The 27,897-nt window shown below is 37.3% G+C and overlaps 1 long non-coding RNA gene and 1 pseudogene across 1 annotated transcript; both read right to left on the bottom strand.

The window, feature by feature from the left end:
* Window positions 1-945: 945 nt before the first annotated feature.
* Window positions 946-12,898, bottom strand: LOC119874309. The gene is made up of 3 exons (XR_005367483.1): window positions 12,658-12,898; window positions 2,626-2,712; window positions 946-1,157 (listed from the first exon to the last, which is right to left on the bottom strand). It is a non-coding gene; the product is annotated as an uncharacterized LOC119874309 (long non-coding RNA).
* An 8,862-nt stretch (window positions 12,899-21,760) lies between these two features.
* Window positions 21,761-27,897, bottom strand: part of LOC100683666 — a 147,095-nt pseudogene continuing 140,958 nt past the window's right edge.

The following is a 27,897-nucleotide window of genomic DNA, read 5'->3' as shown; positions in this document are numbered from 1 at the left end:
TCTCTGATTTCGTCTCATTTTATTTTTCCTATCTTTCCCCTATGATCTTCTGTTTTGTTTCTTAAATTCCACATATGAGTGGTATCATATAATTATCTTTCTCTGATTGACTTATTTCACTTAGCATAATACCCTGTAGTGCCAGGATGCCCGGGTGGCTCAGCAGTAGAGCATCTGCCTTTGGCTCAGGGTGTGATCCTGGGATCCCAAGATCAAGTCCCACATCAGGCTTCCTGCAGGGAGCTTGCTTCTCCCTCTGCCTGTGTCTCTGCCTCTCTCTCTGTGTCTCTCATGAATAAATAAAATCTTTTTTTTTTTAATAAATAAAATCTTAAAAAAAATACCCTGTAGTGCCATCTGGGTCATCGCAAATGGTGAGATTTCATTTTTTTTTTGATGGCTGAGTAATATCCTACTGTATATACATATACGACATCTTTTTAATCTATTCATCTGAAATGATGTGTTCATTTTCTAAGGTTTTTCCCAAGCTGAGATGGTTCCCCCACCCCTCAATGTGTATACCTTTGGAATCATTAGATAAAGCCAAATTCCCTAAGCAGATTTTAGTGTAACCATATGGAGGATAAAGAATGATGGTGAGCAAGAGAGAATAACACTCTTCTTAAAGAGAGACAAAAGAGCGGAGCTGGCTTCTCCCTCTGCCCCCTGCTTGTGCCCTGTCTCAAATAAATAAATAAAATATTTAAAAAAAACCCAAAACTTAAAATGAGAGTATTTGGCGATAGACTTTATAGGGAAATGATTTTGTATGTTTCTCTGTTTTCAAAGGTATAGTCCAACTATCAATGTCAGAATGCTTTTGGTTATAAATTTTAAAAACTCAACCAAAAATAATGTAGCTGTAAGAAACATCTGTATCCCACATTACAAAGTATTTGGAAGTTTGATGGTTCTAGATTACTTTAATTTGGTGTTTAGATGATATTATCAAGGTCTCAGTTTCTCTCCATCTCCCCCCTGTAAGGCATTGACTTGTCTTTTGGCTGAATTTTCTCATGGCCCCAAGATGGCTGCCATTGTGCCCACGCTCAAATGCAGACAGCAAGATCCAGAGGAATCTTGTTTCCTCTCATGTGTCTCTTGTCATCAGTAAGGAACACTTTGCATGAGTTCCCAGCATATTTTGCATCTCACTGTTAGGGGGAAGAAGGAAGGCACAGGGAGAAATAGCAGTTTAGTAGGCAACAAAAAGTGTGTCACAAAATTGGAGTTAAACATGCCAAGCACAGATGGGCTTTCCTAGGAGAGAGGGGTTGTCTTATATGCATGATTATTGGCAATATTTGGCTTCAGTCTTTTCCCATTTTCACAAAGGGATGAAGCAATTTCTTTTTTTGGGCATGAAAACCAGGGAGAGAAGGGCTGTTCACAGAAAAATGAATTTTAGGTGATAACTCAGGTGATTCTTTTTTCTTTCTTAAGCTTACTGAATGAGACAGGTAAGAATCCGATCTAGCTTCTATACCTCAACCTCTCTCTGAAGCAGAATGAAGAAAATGCTTGAGAAGCTTATGGGTTTCTTGGTCCTCCTGTAGGAGAAGGGATAAAACAGCAGCAAAATAACTGGGGGGGAGGGGGGGAGGTGTGAATTGTGGCATAAAGACAGGAGGAGAGCAGATGGCTATATAATCCAGAGATGCAAAGGCTGCAGTGTCCTTAGGTGGGTTTTTTCAGGGTCCACCACTCCCACCATCCTCTCATACTGTCAATCTCCCACATTCCCTGGTTTTGTCCTGAGAGGGGATACTCATGCATTTCTCTTCGCGTTATAATGACCCTAGTTCTTGAAAAATGACTAATAAAGGCAAAAAGAAAAGCTACTGTGAGAAAACCCAAAAGGGAGTAGGGAGAGAGGGGAGAGAAGAAACCTCCAGCATCCAAGATATTTCCGAATCAGAAAAGAAGAGGTTAGTAAGCTAAGGGAAATTTGGTATCAAATTAAAAAAAAGTCTATTTTCTGTATCTTCTTTAAAAAATATCTGTTATTCTGGGGTAGAAGTCAAATGGTTTAAAGAGAGGAAATGGGATATAAGATGGTGATTTTTCTCAATTTTGGCTTGAAAGAAAACCTTCTGATACTCAGTACTCAAGTGGTGATTACATTCAAGTCATTTAATTTTGCGCTGTTTTTTTTTTTTTTTTCCATCCTTGGATTCTCTAGTTCCCCACATAGTTTTATTTTTAAAGCCTTTGTACAAGACAAAGTGACCAAAGAAGAGCTGTTTTTTTTTTAAAAAAGGGTTTGAAGTTTGTTTGCTTAACAAAGTGTTTGCAGTCATAATTAGGTTGCATATTAAAGTTCAAAACCATCTCGTGTTGGAAGTGACTGAAAATTGTTACCATCTGATGACTTTGTGGGCAGAGCTTTCACAAACGATGCTGCACGCACGGAGGAATAAAGACCCAATTTCTGGGCATTGCCCTGGGATGGATCCAGGGTCTGGGCAACACTCAGACTGCAGATTTCCCATAGTGGCATCATGGATCTTAAACCCAACTGTCATGCTGCTGTGGCCTTCATCTGTTGGCGTCATCCCAACTTGAGTCAGTTTTATTGCTATTCTCATCTCTTTAGAGCTCTCTGATCTCTAGTCCACCTACCTATCATGGGACCAGAGGAGCCATGACAAGCCCTGGGTGCAGCTCTGTAACTCTCACCATGGAAAATCCATCTCAAAGCCAGGTTTTCTGGGGGAGAGAGAGAAAGAGAAGGAAAGAGAGAGACTGGTTAGGGTGTCCGGGATGAGTCAGCTCCTCATCTGTTGTGTTGAAAGGCAAAACTGTCTTTAATTTTAACAGTGCCCCACTTCCATCTTCACTGGCATATGAAGCCTATTTGGGAACAGAAAGAGAAGTTTTATATGCCACATTTCAAACATCTTGCCTCAGGCAGGAACCTTACCATTTCTGGGACAAAAATCTCTTTGTTGGTCTCCACACCTGAGTCTTTTATTTCTACTTAGAAGAAATGGAACAATAGAAGTTTGTGTGTTCTGATGATGAGCACAAGGCAAGAATTAAGAGCTAAAAAACCCTGTGATGGGACATAATTATGCATGAGCTAGTTCAGATGACCATGATGTTTGGAGCTACCACAGTCATGGTGTTTGCTGAATATAATTTCACGTGTAGTTTCAGGTCTAAATCAGGAAACCCAGGTTTACACTGAGTAAGAATGAGGATGGATTTTTTTCAATATTCGAATCATAATTTAACTTGTATCAACTTGAAGATGGATCTTGGTTATTGTCTCATTAATCTTGAATATTGGTGGCTGATCCCACTGATTTTTTTTTTTTTAGGATATTCTGCGTGAAAGGCAATGTTTGCTAGTGTACCCATTCTGCTTAATAAAATAAACTAAAAAAATGGGGTCAGAATTTGGGAGAAAGCCAACACAATGACAAAAGAAACAACTAAGTCTTTGGTTTTGTGATTCAAGACACAGAACAACTTTAGACAAAAATAAGAAGGGTAAAATATAAGTTTGACTTTACAATGAGCAGAATGTTTTGGGGGAAGGTCAGGTAGAGGGAGCACATCGCTAAACAGAATTCTGCAGACTTTTCTAGAAACGGATTTTGGAAGATTTATTTGAAATCTACATCAAAACCAGGTGCTTTCAGCAATCCATAACAAATGAGCATTGTCCCTCTCCCTTCTTACCCTATGATAACAATAACTAGAAAATGGCAACAACTGGACATTAGTCATTGTGACACTGTACAAGGACCCCTGCAATATAGATGGTGGATGCATCACTGTCCTTGGAGAATGGAGTCAATGTGAACCAGTGATACCACAGTATATACTAACTTTGCAAAGTGACCCATTATTCATGAGCATCTATTAAAAGTCACTAGGATCTGGTCGTATGGAAATAATACAGCCACGGGGAGAACTCCCAAGTCCAGTGTTTACTGAGATAATATCCCTTAATTCAGTGAAGGTTTAAAATGACAAATGGGATTTGGCATCTTCTAAACCAAACTTCATTACTTTGTTTAATCAATTTGAAGTGTTTGAGTGTTTATTGCTTTTTAATATATTATGACCACATGACCCTAACTCAAAAATTAAATGTATTACATACTAGCCAAAAAAAAAAAAAAAAAAAGTCCCAAATGTTTCAAAAGGAATGGTTTTTAGTGATATTCTACAGAGGGATCATGAAATTAAAATTCCAGGCTTCGAAGAATGGTTATAAGGATGAGTTGTTATAACTCTGGGAAAATGTGTCTGAGGCCCGTGAAAGTTGCAGATATTGAAATCTCAGGTATCTATATACTCTGTTCTTATAATCATTCACCACTCCCCTGTGATAGATTCCAGCTATCTGGAATAGCTGGAATCTGACTCTTGAGTCATAGCTCTAGGATTGAGATAGCCAGACAAGCTCCCCGTTGAATGGATTGTTTATTTGGAAGGACTAAAAGAGAAATGAGTTACATGGCAAATGAGTCCAGGGAACATACATTGACCCAGTTCTTTAAACTCAGAATCAAGAAGGAAAATCTGGTACTTTGTTAATCCACCCATGAATGACTACCACAGGACATTAAAGTGATCAATGGGATTAAACTGAGTGAAAAGTCTATTGCAACTAGTTGATCAAATTGGCTGAGTATGGTACTGTACAAGTAGGAAACAACACTGTATGTTCCTCACACCTAACTTTTACATCTGGTCTATAGATTTTCTTTTTTTTTTTCTTTTCCTAAACAGTATCTTTGGAAGATCCCTCTCCAGTTCAGGGCACTTCAGGCAGGGTCAATGTCCAGCCTGAACAGTGCCTAATAGAGTTATACCAGTTACTTATGGCCAGTGTGCATCCTGATTGGTCAATGCGCATTCTGTCCTAGCTGGTAAACATACTAAATGTCACCTTCACCTTCTGATATTAATGAACAGTCATGCTTTCAGCAGTGAAAAATTTAGACTTTGTCTAACGTTAAAACTCTAATTTCTTTTTTTTTTTAAAGATTGTATTTATTCATGAGAGATACAGAGAGAGGCAGAGACATAGGCAGTGGGAGAAGTAGGCTCCCCATAGGGAGCCTGTTGTGGGGCTTGGTCTTAGGACCCCGGGATCATGACTTGAGCTGAAGGCAGATGCTCAACTACTGAACCACCCAGTTGCCCCTAAAACTCTAACTTCATACCAATTCAAATCTTTTCCCTTTCCACACCACCAGGCTCAATCCAGTCTATGAAACATGCAAGAAATACATGTAGATTCTTTACTATTTCTTCACCTTTCCTACTATTCCCAGGTATGTTCTGTTCCTGGCTCCTCTAGGCTAGAGAAGAGAGAGAAGAATATAAGGTGAGGTAAAGAGAAAAAAATATCTTACTTGGCCATTGCTGTGTTGCAATCTGTCAGTGAGCCTCTCCATATAACAGGAGCCCAATTATGGATTCTTTCTCTCATAGGGTACTGTCTTGGGTATTCTGGATGGGCCCATCAGCCTCCTCCTACATCGCTTCTAGTACAAGGGGTTGGAACATGAAAACTATACTTTCCAGACTTTTTTTGCAGGTACATTTCTTGATGTGAATTCATTTTTATCAATTGAATTTACTTCTTGGATATGGAAGGCAGGAATGAGGTGGGGATCATCTTTCTGAGGTTTGGGGCTATGGTTTCTAACAAGGAAGATGGTGGAAACATGAAGCTTTCCTGCAGTAGTGTTTCTGTGCCTATCTCCACATTCTTGTATGCAGAAAAGTAGCAATGGATGTGGCTTTCACTTCTAGCTTAAGTGATGGGCTCAGAAATGCTAGCTCCCTTAGTGGGTCAGTTCTGTATCCATCTATACACATCACTCCAGGAGGTTTCCTTCTTCAGTTCTAAGATTTTGCAAGCATTTGTATTGACTGATGCAGATGCTTTTGTGGGTTTTTGATGAGACCACTGTTCTCTTCCCCAGAAAAACTCCAACATTACCTTTCCTAGAGCAGGGGATTGTCCTCTGGCTGACTGCTTGCCATGCCAGCCCAGCTTCTCCAAGTGACAGGGCACCTACACAGACTTTCTATTATTTAGACTTTTCCAGGTAAGAATGGATACCAGTCTTGTATTGCAGGAAATGCAGGCCAAATTTTCCCAAGAACTCTGCAAACAACTAGGCTCTATCCTGGATCTCTGTTTAAAGAATGTATGAGAAAGGGTTAGGAAGTGTGTGAGTTGGATAAGATGTCAGCATCCTTTCCTGACAAGACCCACACTCTATATAAACAGTCCTTGTAAAGGCCCTTTTCGTTCATCTTGAATTAAGGGAAACACCATACTCTCCTCCAACAATGCCCTTCAAAGAAAGCCTCCCTGTCATATATTTCTGATTATGATAAGGGCTACTTCCTTGGCAGGCGCTGTAGAGCTAGTTTAATATCTCTCTTTAGAAGGTGGGGATAATTGTCATCTATGACCTCAGTTGAAAGGCTTTGGGACCTCAGTTGAAAGGGAGGTAACAGGGGGATGGTTCTCACTTAGCATCTAGTTATACTACTCTGGCTGGTGTTCCCAACTGAGACCAGTACCCTGCTTTGAGGGTTGTTTGGGGAAGGGGAGGCTGGTGGCCAATTGAACAGTTAATAAGAGTGTCTTCAGCAGCATTGAAGTGGAACCACCAACTTGGAACAACCTTTTAACCAAAACTCTTACCATTAAAACAGTGTTTATTTTCCATGCCCATTCCCATTACAAGCTTTGCATTTTAAAAATTATTTGCTGTATTTTTTTTCATGTTTGCATTTTTTTTTCCTGAAGAAGGTAATGGTAAAATCTGAAATGGAACCCAACAGACAAGAGATCTTGAAGGTTTACTAGTCATTTAAAAAGTAATGTGGCTGTATTTTATTTTATTTTATTTTTTTTAGATTTTACTTATTTTAAACAGAGAGTGCACAAGTAGGGGCAGAGGGAGAGGAAGAGAATCTTAAGGTTCCTTGCACAGAGCCCAGTGCAAGGCTTGACCTCACGACTCAGAAATGATGACCTGAGCCGAAACCAAGAGTCAGACGCTTAACTGACTAAGGCACCCAGGTAATGTGGCTGTATTTTAAAAACATCTCAAAATGAAACAAACAAAAAGACAGAACCCAGGAATATTTGTATTGAAAAAGAATAGGCTAACAAGGAATTCACATGTGTGTGCTTCAATTTCCTAAAATATAAAATGAGTGATTAGTGAACCAAATTCTCTTCCAGCCCTGACAGCACATGGCTTTCTAGGAGTCAACAGAACCAAAATGGCCAAGCATTAGCTCCTCAAAGGAAGCGTTGCTCAAAGAGCTCAGACTGGCTACAAACAAAATACCCAAATGAGTTGAATACTTATGTCTACACAAACACCTGCATACAAATGTTTATAGCAGCTTTATTCATAACTGACAAAATTTAGAAGCAACTAACTTGTCCTTTAGAATGTGAATGGATAGATAAATTGTAGTGCATCCAGGCAATGGAATATTATTCAGCACTAAAGAGAAATGAGCTACGGAGCCATGAAAGGACATGGAGGAAACTTAAATGCATATTACTAAGTGAAAGAAAACAATCCAAAAAGACTGCATACCTTATCATTCCAAATATGTGACATCCTGGAAAGGGCAAAAGTTCAAATATGTAAAAAGATCAGTGGTTGCCAGGGGTTAGGGGTTAGGAGTTACAGAGGAGGGATGAATAAGCAAAGCACAAAGGAATTTTTAGAACAGTGAAACTTTTCTGTATGGTTCTACAGTGGTGAATACACGTTATTAAACATTTATCAAACCCATCGTTTCACTAAGAGTGACCATTATGTAAACTATGGACTTTGGGCATTAATGATACATCAGTATGGGTTCATCAGGTATAACAAATGTACTATCGTCATATCGGATATTACCAGCTGGGAAGGTTGTACGTGTGTGGGAGATCATCTGGCCTATATGAGAACTCTCTGTATTTTCTACTCAGTTTGTCGTGAATCTAAAACTCCTCTAAAATATGAAGCTTATTAATTAACGATATAAACAAAACATAGTTAAAGCAGCATCAACCCATGTTTTTTCCTTTTTTTTCTTGTTTTCAGAGGTAGAATTTAATAACTCATTAGTTGGCGTATAACAATCCAGTGCTCATTACATCAAGTGCCTCCTTAATGCCCATCACTTAATTACTCCATCCCTCTACCCAACTCCCCTCCAGCAACCCCGAGTTTGTTTTCTAGAGTTCAGCATCTCTTATGGTTTGCCTTCCTCTCAATTTTCATCGTGTTTCATTTTTCCTTTCCTTCCCCCACGTTCATCTGTTTTGTTTGTTGGTTTCTTTTTTTTTTTTTTTTAAAGATATTATTTATTCATGAGAGACAGAGAGAGAGAGGCAGAGACACAGGCAGAGGGAGAAGCAGGCTCCACTCAGGGAGCCCGACATGAGACTCTATCCAGGGTCTCCAGGATCACACCCTGGGCTGAAGGTGGCACTAAACCGCTGAGCCACCTGGGCTGCCCTGTTTTGTTTCTTAAATTTCATATATGAGTGAAATCATATGATAGCTGTCTTTCTCTGATTGACTTATTTTACTTAGCATAATACCCTCTAGTTCCATCCAGGTCATTTCAAATAGCAAGATTTCATTCTTTTTGATGGTTAATATTCATTTTCTCTCTCTCTTCACACACACTCACTCACACACACACACACATAAAACACATCTTCTTTATCCGTTCATCTGTTCATGGACATCTGGGCTCTTCCCATGTTTGGCTATTGTGGACATTGCTGCTATAAACATTGGGGTGCATGTGCCCCTTCAAATCACTATTTTTGTATCCTTTGGATAAATACCTAGTAGTGCAATTGCTAGGTCATAGGGTAGCTCTAATTTTTAACTTTTGAGGAACCTCCATATTATCTTCCAGAGTGGCTGCACCAGTTTGCATTCCCACCAACTGTGTAAGAGGGTTCCCCTTTCTCTGAATCCTCACCAACATCTGTTGTTTCCTGACCTGTTCATTTTAGCCATGTATGAGATGGTATCCTATTGTATTTTGATTTGTATTTCCCTGATGCTGAGTGATGTGGAGGATCTTTTTCATTTGTCTGTTGGCCTGTCTTCTTTGGAGAAATGTCTGTTCAGGTCTTCTACCCATTTCTTGACTGGATTTTTTGTTTTGGGGGTATTGAGTTTGGTTGGTTCCTTATAGATTTTAGATACCAGCCATATATCTGATAAGACATTTGCAAATATCTTCTCCCATTCTTAGGTTGCCTTTTAGTTTTGTTGACTGTTTCCTTTGCTGTGCAAACGCTTTTTATCTTGATGAGGTCCCAATAGTACATTTTTGCCTTTGTTTCCCTTGCCTTTGAAGATGTATCTAGCTAGAAGTTGCTGTGGCTAAGGTCAAAGAGGTTACTGCCTGTGTTCTCTTGATTTTGATGGGTTCTTGTCTCACATTTAAGTCTTTCATCCATTTTAAAATTTTTGTGTATGGTAGAAGCAAGTAGTCCGGTTTCATTCTTTTTGCATGTGGCTGTCCAATTTTCCCAACACCATTTGCTGAAGACACTGTCTTTTTTTACCCTGGATATTCTTTCCTGTTTTGTCAAAGATAAGTTGACCATAGAGTTGAGGGTCCATTTTTGGGTTCTCTATTCTGTGTCCATGTTTGTGCCGGTACCATACTGTCTTGATGATTACAGCTTTGTAATAGAGCTTGAAGTCTGGAATTGTGATGTCCCCAGCTTTGGTTTTCTTTTTCAACATTATTTTGGCTTTTCAGGGTCTTTTCTGGTTCCATATACATTTTAGGACTGTTTGTTCCAGCCCTATGAAAAATGATGGTGGTATTTTGATAGAGATTGCATTAAATGTGTAGATTTTTTTGGGTAGTATAGACATTCTAACAATATTTGTTCTCCCAGTCCATGAACATGGAATGTTTTTCCATGTCTTTGTCTTCCTCACTTTCTTGCATAAGTGTTCCATAGTTTTCAAAGTATAGATCTTTTTTACCTCTTTGGTTAGGTTTATTCTTGGGTATCTTCAGTTTTTGGTGCAATTGTAAATGGGATCGATTCTTTGGTTTCTCTTTCTTCTGCCTCATTGTTAGTGTATAGAAATGCAACTGACTTCTGCAGTGCATTGATTTTATATCCCGCAACATTGCTGAATTCCTCTATCAGTTTTAGCAATTTTTGGGTGGAGTCTTTTGGGCTTTCTACAAGAGTATCATGTCATCTGCAAAGAGTGAAAGTTTGGTTTCTTCTTTGTTGATTTGGATACCTTTTATTTCTTTTTTTGTTGTCTGATTGCTGAGGCTAGGACTTCTTGTACAATGTTGAACAACTGTGGTGATAGTGGACATCCTATTACATTTCTGACCGTAGGGGAAAAGCCCTCAGTTTTTCCCCACTGAGGATGATATTCTCTGTGTCGTCCATGTTTCTTAAGAAACAATTACATATTAGGTAAAATAATTTGTGATAGTCCATGTTAAAGTTAAGACTATTCATGCATCACAAAAGGGTAATGTAGCCTGACAATCTTTAGCCAAATGTTTTCATGAAACTTACGTGAAAGAAATCAAGGAAGCCAGATATTAACTGAATTCAAACCCAAGGTTTAACAACTCCTAACCATTTTTTCCCAAACTGAAAGGTTAAAGATGAGCCATTGGCTGACATCCTAAGGTCTTATATGAAGAAGTAGCAATCACCTTATTTGAGAAATACAAGTTGAACTTTGAGCATGACTATCTCCCGAGTAGCAATTATTTGAATGTTGGTTCTTAGCTTATAATGTTTATGATGAAAACATGGTGGATCAGGTAGTGAATTTTTAAGACTTTAATTTACTTCAAAGAGTCATGTTAAACTGCTCCATTTTCTGTTGGTCATATCCACTCTTCTCTGAGATGAATTCTTTCAATTACAATCCAGTGGATTTGGTAATATAGAGCTTTAGTCTCTGTCTCCAGTTCTGCCAGATGTTCTCAAGATTTAATGGAAGATAGATGAGTTTATATTTTTACAACTTCACTTTTATCCATTTAAATGACCATTGTGAGCATGAAGAACAGGGTTTTGAGAGTAATCAATTCAAGAGTAATCAATATTCAAAGTATTTTTTAAGTGTATAGCATCATGATGCCCTCTAGTGGCTAACCCACAAGAAAAGTGCCTCAAAAATCTCAGGAAAGAGAAATTCTTCCTTTCTATGGATGGAATAGTGTATCTATTAAAGTACACTGTTATCTTTGATTTTTTAAATAAAAAGTAGTGGGCTTTATGTTTAGTTGCCATTGCCTTATTGACTTAGTACCTCAAAGATAAAAACATGTTAATAATAATTATTGTGTCAAAAACATTATAACCATCAGAGTGAGACCAATGGATAGGCATGGTCCACTACAATGGGTTTATCATCTTAAAGTAAAGGGATACACCTCTGAGGGACAATGAGAAAATCCTTCTGGGATTGATTGATTTGTCACTGTTGGTTTTTTTCCATCATTGAAATGGCTGCCTTGGATTCCTAGGGAGTTAGCAGTACTGTTAAAAAAAGAAAAGAACAAAAAGTAGACCCAACTGAAAAGAAATCGGAAATTGATAATTGATCCTATTTGGTAAATGACTTATAGGAGTTGTTTCTACATTCTTCAGTTCCCAAGAGCAGCTGTCAGACTGTTTGTGTGCGTGTATTATTATAAAAGATGTTTTATAAGTCTGAATAAACATTTAATAAAATTAGCCGAGGTCTTAAAGTTGCTTTTTCTTCTAAACTTCAGATAGTTTCAAGTAATTAAAAACAAAAATGCTTATAAATCGTTGATTTGTACATTTTCCTTTATTCTATTGAAACTAACCATATTATTTACATACTTTTGAAGACATCTTTTAAATGATTTCTTTTGGACAATAAATCACAAGCTTTACATTCTTATGTCCTTCCCTGATAAATCTATGGTTTTTCAGATAAAGTTCCATGACGATACATCCCTTTAAAGGAAAACATTTTTATATAAAGCTGTTTATATGACCTGACAGACATTAGTCTATGATAGCACTGCTTTTTGGAAAGTAACTGAAGCATTTTCTCCATAATAAACTCAACAAATATTTTTATTAGTCTCCCCCCATGCGCCTACCAGTCTGTATAATAAAGTTAACTAATTGTTGGCAGTTGGCACTGAGGAGAAAGACTGAAAAACTTTTATTACAACATACAGCTTGATAGATCTTATGTCCTGCCATTAAGTAGTAAGAACTTTTCAAATTTCTTTCCTTTTTACCACATCAAACATTCTAACCTCTAACCATCCCCATAAGGAAAGAATAAAAACAACAACAACAATAATAAATCCCAAAGAATCCACCAAAACCAAACAGTTCACCCCCAACCCCCTCAAAAAAGTAAAGATCTAGGGGCTGGCATTAGGAAAAATAAGATAGGATTGCTGTCTGAAGGTGAAATGTCTCCTTTCAATGCTCTGGTTCCCTAATTTGTAACTTATTCCTAACAGTGGTTACCTTTTCTCTCCAGACCCATAGGACTAAACGTCATTTCTAGCAATATATCCATCATCATAAAATTATCCTCTCACAAACTTATTTGTCAGACTCACAGGTTTGTTATAATGTACTTTTACCTGCTGTCCACAGAGTCTGTGTTCTCTTTCCTCTTTGCTGATTCTAAAGCTAATATATTCAGTGATCTTCAACTTTTCCTTTCACTTTCTAAAGGCACTGTGAATTCATCCAATCCTTTGAGTATTAAATCTGCAAATAAGTGGGTCTTGCACACACTAGATTCAGATGCCTTAGGTTTATAGGATTCTTAGAGAAGTCCAGTCACTTTCAAGCGATCCAAGGGATACCTGAGCCTACTTTTCTGAGCCTGCAACAGAGTACTTCTTGGTTCTGACCCTGTCTTCCCAGTATGCTCCAATTGGCCAAGAGCCAAGGCTAGGCTGGAGTTCCTGGGATCCTTCAAGGGAGGAATTAATTAATCTGGCCGTAGATTAATCCAAACTGGAGATGGTAAATTTCTTCAAATTTTGCAACCATGGCCTGAGGCCTTGCAGGGGCACGGTGGAGTCTGGAATGGGCATTTTAACCCCTTCTTCCTGAAAAGGGAACTAAAATATATGCAAAACATTTTGAGTTGTCTTTACCAAATGAAAAAATTTTAAAGGAAAGGATACAAACCTATTGCCCAATTTGGTTTGCAATAAACTGGTCAAGTCAGGGTACTAATCGTAAAGGTGTAACTTATATCCACAAACTATTTTTCTAATTATATTGATGTTTTAAGGGTCTATAGTTTTAATTTCAATGGAGTAACAGTGAATCATATTTTAAAGTACCTAAAGTGATTATAGGTTTTGCCTGTTAAGGAGAACCAAGCAAAGAACAGAGGCAACTATTAATAGCAGAATGAAATAATGAAGCGATATTCTGATATCCACAGTGTCAAGTGTCAAGCTGACACTTATTTTCAGAAAAGATTTGGGAAATTGGGATGCCTGAGTGGTTCAGTGGTTGAGTGTCTGCCTTTGGCTCAGGGCGCGATTCCGAAGTTCCAGGATCCAGTCTCACATCGGACTCCTTGCATGGAGCCTGCTTCTCCCTCTGCCTGTGTCTCTCTGCCTCTCTCCATCTCTCATGAATAAATAAATTAAATATTTAAAAGAAAAAAAAAGATTTTGAGAAATAAAAGGTGTTGGGGGGAGAATAATCACATATTTCCTGAGTGTTCTATGTCCTGAGTTTTAAAAATAAATACCATTAAAATGTCCTCATTTATTGTTTTCACTTTGAATGTATCAATGTACTTTTATTTACCTTGTTTTTGAATATTATCAGATTGGAAATTTTTTTTCTATATGGACTGTTTGTATTTCTTCTTTTGTCAATTGCTCAAGTATAACCTTTGTATGTGTTCATGTGTGTTTTAATTGAGATATTTGTCATTTTCTTACTGATTTATAAGATTTCCATATATTAAATCTACTAACCTCTGGCATTTACTCTGCAAATAATTTCCCCTGGTTTATTGTCTTTCAGTTTTTTTACATGGAGTTTCTTTTAAGTACAGAAAAAAAAGATTTTTATAGTCATACTTATCAGCCTTTTCATTATATTTTTGTCTTTGATGTCATGCATTGAAAAGTTTCTCTCTCCTAAGACCATATAGCCACTTGTATTTTATTCTAATATAATTATAATTTTATTTTTTGCATTTCAATCTTTAGTCCATCTGGGATTCATTTTGGTGGCTGTATGTTGCAGTAATTTAACTTTATGTTTTCTCTCTTTGGTTAGCTGGTAGTCCTAGTCAGAAGTTGAGTAATCCATTTTTCCTTTGGTTTGAATGTTAGTTCATCATGTATTAATATCGTATATCTTTTATTAATTTTTTGAAAAATTAATTAATTAATTAATTAGAGAATTAGAGCACCCTAGAGAGAGAGACAGCAGGAGCAGGGGTGAGGGGCAGAGAGGGAGGGAGAAGTAGGCTCCCCTCTGAGCAGAGAGCCCAATGACACCTCAAGGTTGGATCCCAGGATCTCAGGATCATGACCTGAGCTAAGGCTTAACTGACTGAGCCACCCGAGCGTCCCAACATTTGATATCTTTTAAAAACTGTTTATTAATGTCCCTGGATAAAATAAAAATCTTAGCACTTTGATTTCTTCTTCCTCCCTACTCTGTTGACTTACTGCCCTTATTTCTATTATGGTTCAATAATCATTTATTTATGCTCTGACTTTTGATATTTGCATTAAGTTTACTAAGTATTTTTTGACTTTGTTCTTTGTATTAACCTCTAGGCCAGTTGGTATGTATTTTCAATTAAAAATATCATAAAGAATAAGTGATTTCTTGTCTTTCTTTATCCTCATATCCCCAAGAATAGTCTTGCTATTGATTTTATACCTTAAAAACAGTAGAGATGAGTACAGAATTTGGGAATTTACTGTCATAGGGATGAAGACAATGATAACTGGAAAGTTTTCCTTTCCTAAGAAACTGGTTTTGTTTATTTCTCCACATGAGGCTTGGGGATTTTTTTTTTTTCCTTTGAAATTCAAAATGTTGACCCAGTTAAGTCAGTTCATGAATTTTACCACATACTTTGTAAACGTTTTAAATCTAAAAATCTAAATTCTAAATCTACATGGTTCAGGTCAAAGTTCTTCTGTAGGTTTTTATGTTAGCTTTTTGTCCATTTGCTGTATTTTCTTCTGGAATTTAACCTATATTTTTGGTGAATATTATAACCTATATAGAAAAATTTCTGGGACTATTTTTCATATCTTTTCTCTTTCATCTTATTAATCTCTGAATAATTGAGTTTATAGGATAACTTTTCTTCTAATTTTTTGACAATTTTTTTCCTGTTGTTTGCCCCTTATTGTTTCTTCTGGGCTCTCAGTAGCTTAAAGGCTTATTTCCAATTCCTATTGCCAGTGCTTGGCCCAGGAAAGAGAATGATTAAAGTATATTGAATTATATTGCAATAAAATTGCTCAAATATAAGATGTGAAAAAATATTAGACACAATTTTCAGTGACAACAGTAAGTATATCTTGGTGTAAAATAACTAGATATAAGCTAGATTAGCTGTCTTTTCAGAAATTATGATATCATATACAAGAATTTTAGCCTAGAACCTCTAATATTATTCAGTAACTTTAAAATCAAGCCCAGATCAACCCCAGCCGCCAGGGACACAAGTGAAATAGGAGTAAAAAGATATGTATTAAAGTACTGAAATAATGACTAATATTTGCTGAGCCTTACTGGTGGGAAGGACCAAGCCAAGGGCTCTACACACATAATCTCATTTAATCTTCTCTACAAATTTGATAGGCCTTATATTTGCTGATGAAGTAACTGAAGTTTAGAAGATCATTTGCAGAAGGACAGACAGCTAGTAAGTAACTGAGCTCAGATTTGAGCCCAGGTCTGGTTAATTCCAAAGTCTATGATCTAACCATTGAACTAGAATGAACAGCTTTTCCTTTTTTCCAGGCTTCCCAATGCTGAGGTTCAGTAACACTGCAATATTTCTTGGCTCCATATACATAATGCCTTTTAAAAAAAACTTTCCAGAACTCTGATTAAGCTGCATAGAATCTGAATCTTTAAGACTATAGGCCATGAGGGGCACCTGGGTGGCTCAGTCAATTGGGCATCTAACTCTTGATTTCAGCTCAGGTCATGGTCTTGGGGTTATGGGTTTGGGCCCCAGGTTGGGCTCTGCGCTCAGCTCAGAATCAGCTTGAGATTCTTTCTCCCTCTCCTTCTGCCTCTCCCTTCACTTCTGTGCATTCTCTCTCTCTCAATAAAATCTTAAAAAAAAAAAAAAAAAGATTATAGGTCACAAAGTAGGAGATTTAACCATAATCTAAAACCAGTAAAGCCAAAGTCACAATTCTATCTTCATTACGTTTGCTTTTAGCCACATAATTAAATACCCATTGTTTGCAGTGGCTACAAAGAAGGAGAAGTGGGACGTGGTTCCTACCCACAAGAGAGTTACAGTCTGGTTGTACAGGACAATATAGAAAAAGATATCACTTCATACTACTCCTTTTAAAGCAATTGGGGGCACCTGGGTGGCTCAGTTGGTTAAGCTTTTGACTATTGGTTTTGGCTCAGGTCATGGTCTCAGGCTTGTGGGATTGCAGCTGCTTTAAGGAGTGGCAGTGATCACAGATTATGAAAAGGATGAAAAGGAAAGCAGTATGGTGCATTAATTTAAAAACTGAGTTCCTCTTGGATGAATTATTAGCTCTATGACCTTAGACAAGTTCCTTTTAAAACTCTCTAAGATCATTGTTCTCATCTTTTTAATTGCTGCATAAGATCTCTGCATCTTTTTAATCTCTGCATTTTATATTAAGTACTCAATAAATGACAGTTATTAGCTTTAATATGAATTCATAGAATGGAGTGGGCTTTTTTTGTTTGTTTTTCTATCTAGCATCTATTTTGCCTTCTTTTGGTAACAACATTAATTGTTCTTCCTCTATCTTGGTGTAATTGTCAAGAAAGTCTCTGCTAGTGTAAGCAAGTCGTGGACATATGACTAGACTAAGCCAACCAGACTTTCACTGGGGGACTTTGAGTCTTGAATTAATTGATGCTCTGAAGAGACTGTCCATTGATTGCTGCTGCCTGGACCTCTAAGGGCTGCCTCAGTTGCTATCTGCTCTTAAACTTAGTACTTTAACCACCTCATGTCTTATTAAAAACCTCTTCTTCAAAAAGTTGGCCAGATGAGGTATTGTTTACAACTATAGAAACCTGCTTGTTACATCTGGCCAATCTTTTTCCATTCTTGTGTGGTTGGTTCATCTTTAATTTACTCCAAGAGACCAACTGGGCAATTATGGTGGTCCTCAACTTTCCCCTTGAAAACAATTTTATAGTCATTCGAGGCATCTTCTATATTGTCTTACACTTCATTGGGAAGTGTATTCATTTTCTCCAAAATGTTCCTGGGCAAATCTAAACCCATGTCATCTGCAGTATCCTCATTCATAACCGAGTATAATGAATCTGTCTTCTCCATGACATGGTACACCTATGCTGCTCCTCTCTGCCTGTTCTCTAGACTGAACATGCCCAGGTTTTTCATCTGTTCTCATAGGGTTTCATTTCCAAACCTTTTATTAATTCAGTTGCCCTCCTCTGAACTCCTTCCAATTAGCTAGAAAGCAAACTCTATCCAATAATATCATGTCATCATGGAGACCGTGGAGGTCACATCCTGGCTAGAAGGTAACTGGGTAGCCCCACAGGCATGAATTTTTTTCTTCATGCCCAAGGTAGTTGTGAATGTGCTGGATCTCCTGCCCAGGCAGACCCTGAGCATGCAACAAGTGAGGCATGGTCAGCAGGCAGGTACCCACGTATTTAGGGGAAGAGTCGTTGCTTATTTGAGCAGCACTAATCAGTTCAATTTCTCTTTGTGGCTACTTTGAACTGCAGCCGTCTTCCCAACTCAAAACACCAAAGCTGGGTGATAACTAACAATTATTGGGTGCTTATGATGTGCTAGGCATTGTGCCAAATGCTCAATTTGTGAACTCATTTAGTTTCTTCAATAACCCTTTACATGGGGCTTTTATCTTCATTTTACAGATGAGGAAATGGAGAGTTCTATGGGGCCCAGGTCACAGGCTAGGAGGTGATACAGCAGAAATTTGAAGTCCTGGATTGGACTGTAAAGCTCATGCCTTTAACCATAACCTTCAGTAGTTTGAACACTCAAGAGGAACAGGCTAGAAAACATTGGACAAAAAATTAGGAAAGGTATGTGCCTTTTCAAAAGGCAGAGTCTTATAATTTGTGTAGCATTGAAAAATGAGTTTGTGGTTAAAAAAGAAACCTATGAGAAATAATTTATGCACATTTCCCCTCTTGGATATTTAAAATGAATATTCTATATTGAAGGCTCTAAGACAGCATAATGAAGAAGAAAGAGCAGCAGCAGTTCCAGAAACCTTAGACTGGGTTAGATTATCACCTCTGCTACCTACAGTTTGGCGTGCCCATAAAAGTTGTTTAATCTTTCTGAGACTTTTCTTGTTTCTTTCTTCCAGTTTCATTGAGTTATAATTGACGTATATAACATTGTATAATTTCTAGATGTACAACATAATTCCTCGATATTTGTATATATTCCAGAATGATCACCATAGTAAGTTTAGTAACCATCCATCCCTTTACATGGCTACAAGATTGTTTTTCTCTGAGGAGAACTTTTAAGATCTACTCTCAGCAACTTCTGAAAATACAATACAGTGGTGTTAAGTTGAGTCACCATGCTGTACATTACACCCTCAGGACTTATTCACCCTTCACCAATCCCACCTCCTACCTCTGGCAAGCACTAATCTCATCTGTTTCTAGGAGTTTGGTTTCTTTAGAAATGAGGTCATATGCTATTTGTCTTTCTCTGATTATCTCACTTAGCATAATGTCCTCAAGGTCCATCCATTTGTTGCAAATGGCAGGATTTCCTTCTTTTTTATGGTATGAGCTTATTTTCTTTCCTATGAAGTGAGCAGTCATTATATGAATGGTTTATTAACTGTTTTCTGTTCCCCCATTCTATGTATGTAACTCCATATTTCATTCTAACAAAGCAAACAAAACCAGTGGCTCTACCTGGAACTCAAAAGATATAACCTTAGGTCACACTATAGTTTTCAAGTTTTACAAAATTTTAGAGGTAGCCAAGCAACACTAATGTACTTTTTCATATTCTTATCTTTGTAAGGTATCTTAGTTAGAATTGTCTTTTTTTTTAATTGTCTTTTTTTTTTTTAAAGATTTGATGTCTATATTTTAGATGCAAGGAAATTAATCTAAGTATACATTTCAATACATTTTTATATTTATTTAATTGATGCATAGTTGACACACAAGTTACATTAGTTTCATGAGTACAACATAGTGATTCAGCACAATGTGTGCTTTGCTCACCACAAGTATAGCTACTATCAGTCACCATGCAATGTTACTAAATAGCACCACTGACTATATTCCTTATGCTGTGCTGTGCTTCATCCCCATGACCCCATGACATTAATTCCATGATTGGAAACCTGTACCTCCTTTTTAAAAAATATTTATTTGTTTACTTTAGAGAGAGAGAGTGCAAAGTGAACAAAGGGTGGGGAGGGGCAAAGGGAAGGCAAGAGAGAGAATCTCAAACAGACTCCATGCTCAGCAGAGACCCCAAGGCAGGGCTCCATCTCACAACCCTGAGATCATGACCTGAACTGAAACCAAGAGTCAAACACTCAACTGACTGAGCCACCTAGGTGTCCCCGTGCCTCCCATTTTTGACAAATATATATAATTGTATACTTACCATTACAATCAGGTTATAGAACATTATTACCTCAAAAATATTCCCTTTTGCACTCATTACTCTGCCCCCAACCCCAGCTCCTGGAAGCCACTGATCTGCTTTTGTCACCATAATTTTGTCTTTTCTAGGATGTTTATAAATGGAATCACAGAGTAGATAGTCTTTGTGTCCGACTTCTTAAATTTAGGAGTCTAAATTTAGAAGTTAGGCTTTTAAATTCTTTTATGGCTTATGCTTTTGGTGTCATAAAAGAATTTTTTTACTAACTCAAGATGATAATGATTTTCTCTTGTATTTTCTCCCAGAAGTTTTATAGTATTAGTGCTTACTTATTGATTTAGGAAACATTTTAAAAAATATTCTTAAAAGATTTTTATTGATTGATTGATTGATTGAGAGTCAGAGAAGGGGCAGGGGAGAAGGAGAGAGAGACTCTCAAGCAGACTCCACACAGCGCAGAGCCTGACACTGGGCTCAATCCCATGACCCTGAGATCATAACCTGAGCTGAAATCGAGTCTGATGCTCAGCCAATGGAGTCATCCAGGTACCACAATTTAGACACATTTATAATTATTTTATGTAGATGATATAAAATATAGAATGGTTTTTTAGGGCAACCCAGGTGGCTCAGCGGTTTAGCTCTGCCTTCAGCCTAGGGCCTAATCCTGGAAACCCAGGATTGAGTCCCACGTTGGGCTCCCTGCATGGGGCCTGCTTCTCCCTCTGCCTGTGTCTCTGCCTCTGTTTGTGTGTGTGTGTGTCTCGTGAATAAATAAATAAAATCTTTTAAAAAATGGGTTTTTAATTTTGCATGTGGATATCCATTTTTTTCCAGCATCATTTGTTGGAAAGACTACTCTTTTCTGATTGATTTATCTCAAATCATGTTGAGAATCAATTGATGATGTATGTGTAGGTCTCTTTATGGGCTCTCTATCCAATAGAAACAATATATGACTATCTTTACACTATTAAGTGCATGTTTTTTTGTGTATGTCCCTTATTAGGTTAGGATAGTTTTGTTTTATTTCTAAATTACTGAAAAGTTTTTTTTTTTCTTATCAGAAATGGGTGTTGAATTTACTAATTTTTTGTATGTGTACATGTGTATCTCTTGAGAGGACTATGCAATATATCCTTTTTCTTCCAAGCTTTATTGAGGTATAATTGATACACATAAAACTGCATATAATTCATATATGCAATTTGATGAGTTTGGACATATGTACACACTTGTGTTACCATCACTACAACCAAGGGAATAAACATATGCATCATTTCTAAAAGTTTTCTTATGTCTCATATTTTATTTTGTGGTAAGAACACTTAACATGAGATCTACCCTCTTAACAAATTCTTAAGTGTACAATACCTTATTGTTAATGCTACGTACCATGTTCTACGGCAGATCTCTGGAACTTACCCTTCTTGTATAACTGTAACTTCACACCAGTTGAGCAACTAGCCCTATCACCTTCTTGTAATCCTTCATTAAAGGCTGCTCATTTGCTGAATTTATACTAACTGAGTCTCCAACATTAAACAAACCTTGAATTCTTGAAATAACTTTGACTTGGTTTATTATCTTAATATTCTGTGAATTTTTTTCTTATAATATCTTCAGTATTGAATCAGGGTAATACTGATCTTAGAAATGAAAGGAATTCCACTCACTTTTATTTTCTAGGAGTTTATATAGAATTAGTATTATTTCTTCCTTAAATGCTTAGTAGAATTAACTATTAAAGCCGGACATAATCTTCATGGGGAGATTTTTTTAAACTACAAATTCAATGTCTTTAGTAGATATTCAGATGATTTATTTCCTTTTTCCTTTTTTTTTTTCTTGAGTGAGCTTTAATAGTTCCTGTCTTTGAAAAAATGATGTTCAAGTAAATTTAAAATGGGGGCAGGCTGAGCACTCCAGTCTTCAGTAGGGAACTGCTGAATAGACACAGAGGGCACCTGCATGCCTTCAGACCTGTCTGTGACTTCAGGTTGAGTAGCAGTGAACTCAGGAGCTGGAGCTGTCCATTCACTTCGAAACTCCTCTTGGGTCACAGCCTTTTCAGCATTGGCCTGCTCTTACTTTGTAATCTCTTCAGGATCTCTGAAGTAGAAGTAGAGATCATCCATGACCTCCCATGAGTGTTTATGGTAAGTGGTGCCACAAATACACAGAACTTCCCTGGCCAGCAGCCCCCATATCAAACCCACGGAGTGAGCCCCCTTGTTGCAAGGGTTGGCAATGTCCACACAGCACAGAGGAGAGAGTCTGTGTTACACAGAGCGATGGCAGGTAGGTTAACATAAGATGCCACTGTGAGAGGCTGGTAGTCAGCTCTGGGATCAGTAACCACCAGAAGTCTTGGCTCCCAGAAGGCTGCCCGGATCTGGTTTAGTGAAGGTTCCAGGAGTGAAGCAAACAGCAATAGGAGTGCCTCCAGGAGCCGCAGCGACAAACTTCCGCACAGCTTGCTGGCCACTGCTCCTGGATGATATGACACTGACATCATCTGGGTGTTTAATGGCAACGCTGGCATGAGCTGCCAGCAGAAGCATCTTCCAGGTTCTCTTCAGATTTATGATATAGATACCATCACACTTCCTTTTGTAGAGGTAGTGTTCCATTTGGAAGTCAAGGTTGGTACCATATAAGTTGGTTCTTGCTGCAGGAAATTTGAGGACATCCTCCTCCCTCATTGCTAGGACATCAGGACTCTGGACATCGTGAAAGTTCCCCTTTAAATTATGACAGGGGTGCAGAACAATGTTGTATGGACCTCTCTCTGGGTAGTAAGGAAAGTCTAGCTTTGGTTTTATTCATGTTTTTATAGTGTATCTTTTCCCATTCATTAACTTTACTCTTATCTTTGTCTTAGTATTTATGGGTCTTATAGAGGGCATATAATTGGGTTTTGGTTTTTTATCTTACCTGCCTTTTAAGTTTATTTAGGTCATGATATTTGATGTAGTTATCAATATCACTGGATTTAAATCCAACATATTGCTATTTATTTTCCAGCAGTCCCATCTGCTTTTTGTTCTGATTTTTAAAAAAATTTTTTCCCCTGACTTCTTTTAGGTTAAGTTAGTTTTTATTTAAATTCCATTTTATCTCCGTTACTGGCTTGTTAGCTATACCACTTTGTTTTACTGTTTTGGTGGTTACTCCAGGGTTTATAATATACGTTTTTAAATTATTACTGTCTAGCTTCAATGCACATATAAGACTCGTAACAGAAGGTTTCCATTTACCTACCACTGTGTTATTGTGAAAACATTTCACTTTTACATATATGGCTGACCCTTGACCAGTGTGAGGATTAGGGGCACTGACCCCCCTTCACAGTCCAAAATTCATGTATAACTTTTGCTCCCCCCAAGCTTAACTACTAAATCCTGTTGTTAGCAGGAAACCTTACTGATGACATAAACAATCAATTAATACATAGTTTGTGTGCTGTATTATATACTATACTCTTACAATAAAGTAAGCTAGAGAAAAAAAAGTTATTAAGAAAATCATAAAGAAAAGAAAATGCATTTACAGTACTATATTTATATAAAAAAATCTGTATAAAAGTAGAACTCCACAGTTCAAACCCATGTTGTTCAAGGGTCAACTGTACTATAAACTTGAAAATTCATTATTATTTTTGCTTTAGTCAGTCAATGATCTGTAAAAGAAGTTTCAAACTAGGAAAGCATTTCTATTCATGTGTTTTTCATTTGCAGAGCTCTTCATTCATTTGTGTAGATCCAAATTATCATCTGACATAATTTCCTTTTGCCTAAAAAACTTTGTTCATTTTTGTAGAACAGTTCCTCTAGTAAAATTCTCTTTTAAATTGAGATGTAACTGAGATATAACATTGTATAAGCTTAAGCAATATAACATAATGATTCAGTATTTATATACATTGCAAAATGATCACCACCATGGATCTGGTTAACATCATCATCTTGCGTAGTTACAGATTTGTTTTTCTTTTGGTAAGAACTTTTAAGATTTGCTCTCTTAGCAACCTCCAAATATACAAAACAGTATTATTAACTGTAGTCACCATATCGTGCATTATGTCCCCATGACTTACTTATTTTATGACTGAAAGTCTGTACCTTTTCAGTACCTTCACCCATTTCACCCACCTCCTCCCCCTACCTCTGGCAAGCACCAATCTGTTTTCTGTACCTATGAGCTTAGGTTTTTGTTTGTTTTTAGATTGTACATATAAATGAGATTATCTGATATTTGTCTTTGTCTGTCTTACCATAATGCCCTCAATATTCATGCATGTTGTCAGAAAGGGCAAGATTTTCTTCTTAATATCAGCCATATTAATGGCTGATAGTATTTCATAGTAAACATATATAATACCACATTTTTATTTTTTTTTAAATTTTTATTTATTTACGATAGTCACGGGGGGGGGGGGGGCAGAGACATAGGCAGAGGGAGAAGCAGGCTCCATGCACCGGGAGCCCGACGTGGGATTCGATCCCGGGTCTCCAGGATCGCGCCCTAAGCCAAAGGCAGGCGCTAAACCGCTGCGCCACCCAGGGATCCCTAATACCACATTTTTAAAATCCATCTATCAATGGACACTTAAGTTGCTTCCATATAAGTTAGTGATTTTACTTCCTTTGGATAAATATTTCCAAGTAGAATTGTTGGATCATATGATAGTTCTATTTTTAATTTTTTGAAGAAATGCCATACTGTTTTCCATAGTGGCTACACAAATTTACATTCCTGCCAACAGTGCACATGGTTTTCCTTTTCTCCACATCCTTACCAGCATTTGTTATTTCTTACCTTTTTGATCTCATTGTGGTTTTGATTTGCATTTCCCTGGTGATTAGTGATGTTGAGCACCTTTTCATATACCTGCTGTTGACTACCTGTCTGTCGTCTTTGGAAAATGTCTATTCAGACTCTCTGCCCATTTTTTAATCAGTTTTTTGTTTTTGTTTTGCTATTGAGCTATATGAGTTCCTTGTATACTTTAGATACTATTTTTAAAAAGATTTTATTTATTTATTCATGAGAGACAGAGAGAGGCAGAGACATAGGCAGAGGGAGAAGCAGGCTCCATGCAGGAAGCCCGATGCAGAAGTCAATCCCGGGACACCAGGATCACACCCTGGGCTGAAGGCAGGCGCTAAACCGCTGAGCCACCCAGGTGTCCTGACTTTAGATACTATTTATCAGATATATGATTTGCAAATATTTTCTCCCATTCAATAGGTTGACTTTTCATTTTGTTGATGGCTTCCTTTGATGTGCAGAAGCCATTTAGTTTGAGGTAGTCCACATATTTGTTTTTGCTTTTGTTGTCTTTGCTTTTGTTGTCAAATCCAAACAATCATTGCCAAGACCTGTGTCAAGGAGCTTACTGCCTGTTTTCCTCTTGAAGTTTTATGGTTTCAGGTCTTCTATTTAAGTCTTTAATCTATATTGAGTTATTTTTTGTGTTTGGTATGAGACAGTGGTCCAGTTTCATTCTTTTGCATGTGGCTGTCCAGTTTTCCCAACATCATTTATCCAAGAGATTGTCTTTTCATCATTGTATAGTCTTGCCTCCTTTGAATAAATTAATTGACCATATAGGTGTGGATTTATTTCTGAGCTTTTTATTCTGTTCTGTTGATCTACGTGTCTGTTTTTGTGCCAATACCATACTCTTGTAATTATTGTAGCTTTGTAATATAGTCTAAAGTCAGGAAGCATAATATCACCTTTGCTCTTCATATTTTTGTCGTTGTTGTTGTTAGCTAATCATATTAATCAATATCTTCAGATAATATAAGTTGAAGTCCGGAGTACAAGTTCAGTAGGGAGAGAGTGACAAAGTATTCTTTCCCTCATTCACTCCTTCATTCAGCATATATATAGGAAATGTTTATGTGTAAATTTTTAGGTCCTGAGATACTCAAGTAAAAAAAGACAGGAAATTCTCTACCTTCACACCACACTGGTTCTAGTCTGGGGAGATATACATCCATCCATACTTACATACATACATAGAAAGAAAGAATTAATTTTAAAAATGGTTGCAAATGGTGGTAAGAGCTATAGAGAAAATGGGGAAAGGAGATTGCTACTTATATAGATAGTGAAGGTCTCTTTGAAGAAGTGACATTTGAGCAGTGGTTTGAGCCAACTCATTCCTAGATGGTGGGAAAGACACAGAGCTGTAAAGATCTAAGCAGAAGGAAGTATCAAGGAGAACAGCCTTAGAGCAGAATGAACTTAACGTGCTTAAGGAATAACAAGTAAACCAGGGCAAGTGGAGAATAGTGAGTAAGAAGGAGAATAGAAGGCAATGAAGTGTGAGATGCAACAGGGGCCAAAGCATGTAAGATTTGGTAGTGCTGGCAAGGAGTTTGTGTTTTCATTCAAGTGAGAGGGATGCTATCGGGAGGGGAGCGGTTAGGTTTGGAGCAGGAGATTTACATTTTAAGAAGATTGCTCTGACTGTTGTATGACAGATAGATGCTAGGGTGGAAAGAATGGAAGGTGGGAGGTAGAGAGCTTTAGAATAGATCAATCCAGAAAACTAAAACTTTTTGCATATAAAGTTAACAAGCATTTGAAAGAAGAGAAGGGGAGAAGATGGGTCAAGAAAAGGAAGACTGACCAATTAGTCAGAAGGTTGCAACTCCTGGAGAAAAGTATCTACTTTTAGTAAGACACTTTACTAGTAGTAAGATTCTAGGTGTCAGTATATCTGACACATTTTAAAACAAGGTGGTCCACTAGCCAATTTTAAGTTATTTGTGGTTCCAGGATGTAGGCTTCCTCTACTATTCCAAGCCTTATTCAAAACTTGCTGCACATATGGTACTGCACTGGTGGTATTTTGAAGACAGAAAGGAATCAAGTTGGTGTCCAGTATAAGACCACACAGTATAGGATAAGGAGGGCATACAGAATATGGCAAGATGCTTCACAAGATGAACTAATCCAATGGATCTGACAGTATAAAACCATCGGTGATGAACAAAAATGGAAATTCCTCCAAGATTCTCAGGAGGGATTTGTGTAAACATTGGCTTTCCCAGGACATAGGTGCTGGTGGTTTGAGCCAACTCATTTGAAGCCTGAAGGGCAGGATGACCTAGCTGATTCCAGGTCACACATTTAACTAAAGAACAAAGAGACAGTTTTATGGTGTGATTAGGTCAGTAGCATAAATCTTCAGGCTCATCTTTCCCAATCAGATGTTTTCCCAGCAGTTACTTCTATTAATAATTCATTTATGTATTCATTTGACAGTTATATACTCAGCACCTACTCTGTGCCAGATATTGTGTTGAGAGCTGAGGATATGGCACTAAACAGCATATTAAACATAACAGCTATGCCATTTGGTAACTTGACCAAATGCCCTCAGAATGGCTAGACTTTGGCCCAGTGAGACACAAAGACACCCATGCTGCGACATTTGAATGAAAGAAGCTGCATCCTTCTTTTGTCTTGTCTCCTTTATGTGGGGAGCCATTACCTGCTCAAAACAAACTTAGCTATTATCATTATTACTGCACATTATTTATCTTTTCTTTAGCTTTTTGATTTTTCTTACTATGTCTTATGTAAACTACATCTCTAAAATAATTTCCTTACATAGTCAGATCTTTTGTAATTGACTCTGATACAGAGCTTGCCATAACAAAATTTGGGGTGTATGATTAAATTATTTCCTGAAAAGATCAAAATCCATTCTAGAATGGAGTATTTTTCTAAACATTTAAACAGAAAAAATAAAGACAATGTAACAGGCACTTTGGAAAAATTGTCTGGCAGTATCAATCAAAGTTGAATAGATGCATAATTTATAACTTAGGAATTTTACTCTCAGTATATACCCAGCAGGTTTATATCTATATATACACGTATGTATATACATATATAGATATAAGGACACTACAAGAATGTTCATAATGGTGCTGCCCATTATAGCTAGAAACTGGGAGTAACACAAATGTCC

The sequence above is a fragment of the Canis lupus genome, chromosome 12, assembly GCF_011100685.1.
Source record: "Canis lupus familiaris isolate Mischka breed German Shepherd chromosome 12, alternate assembly UU_Cfam_GSD_1.0, whole genome shotgun sequence".
NCBI lineage: Eukaryota > Metazoa > Chordata > Mammalia > Carnivora > Canidae > Canis > Canis lupus.
The sequence above is the reverse complement of the archived record's forward strand: the minus strand, read 5'-3'. Positions and strand labels throughout refer to the sequence as shown.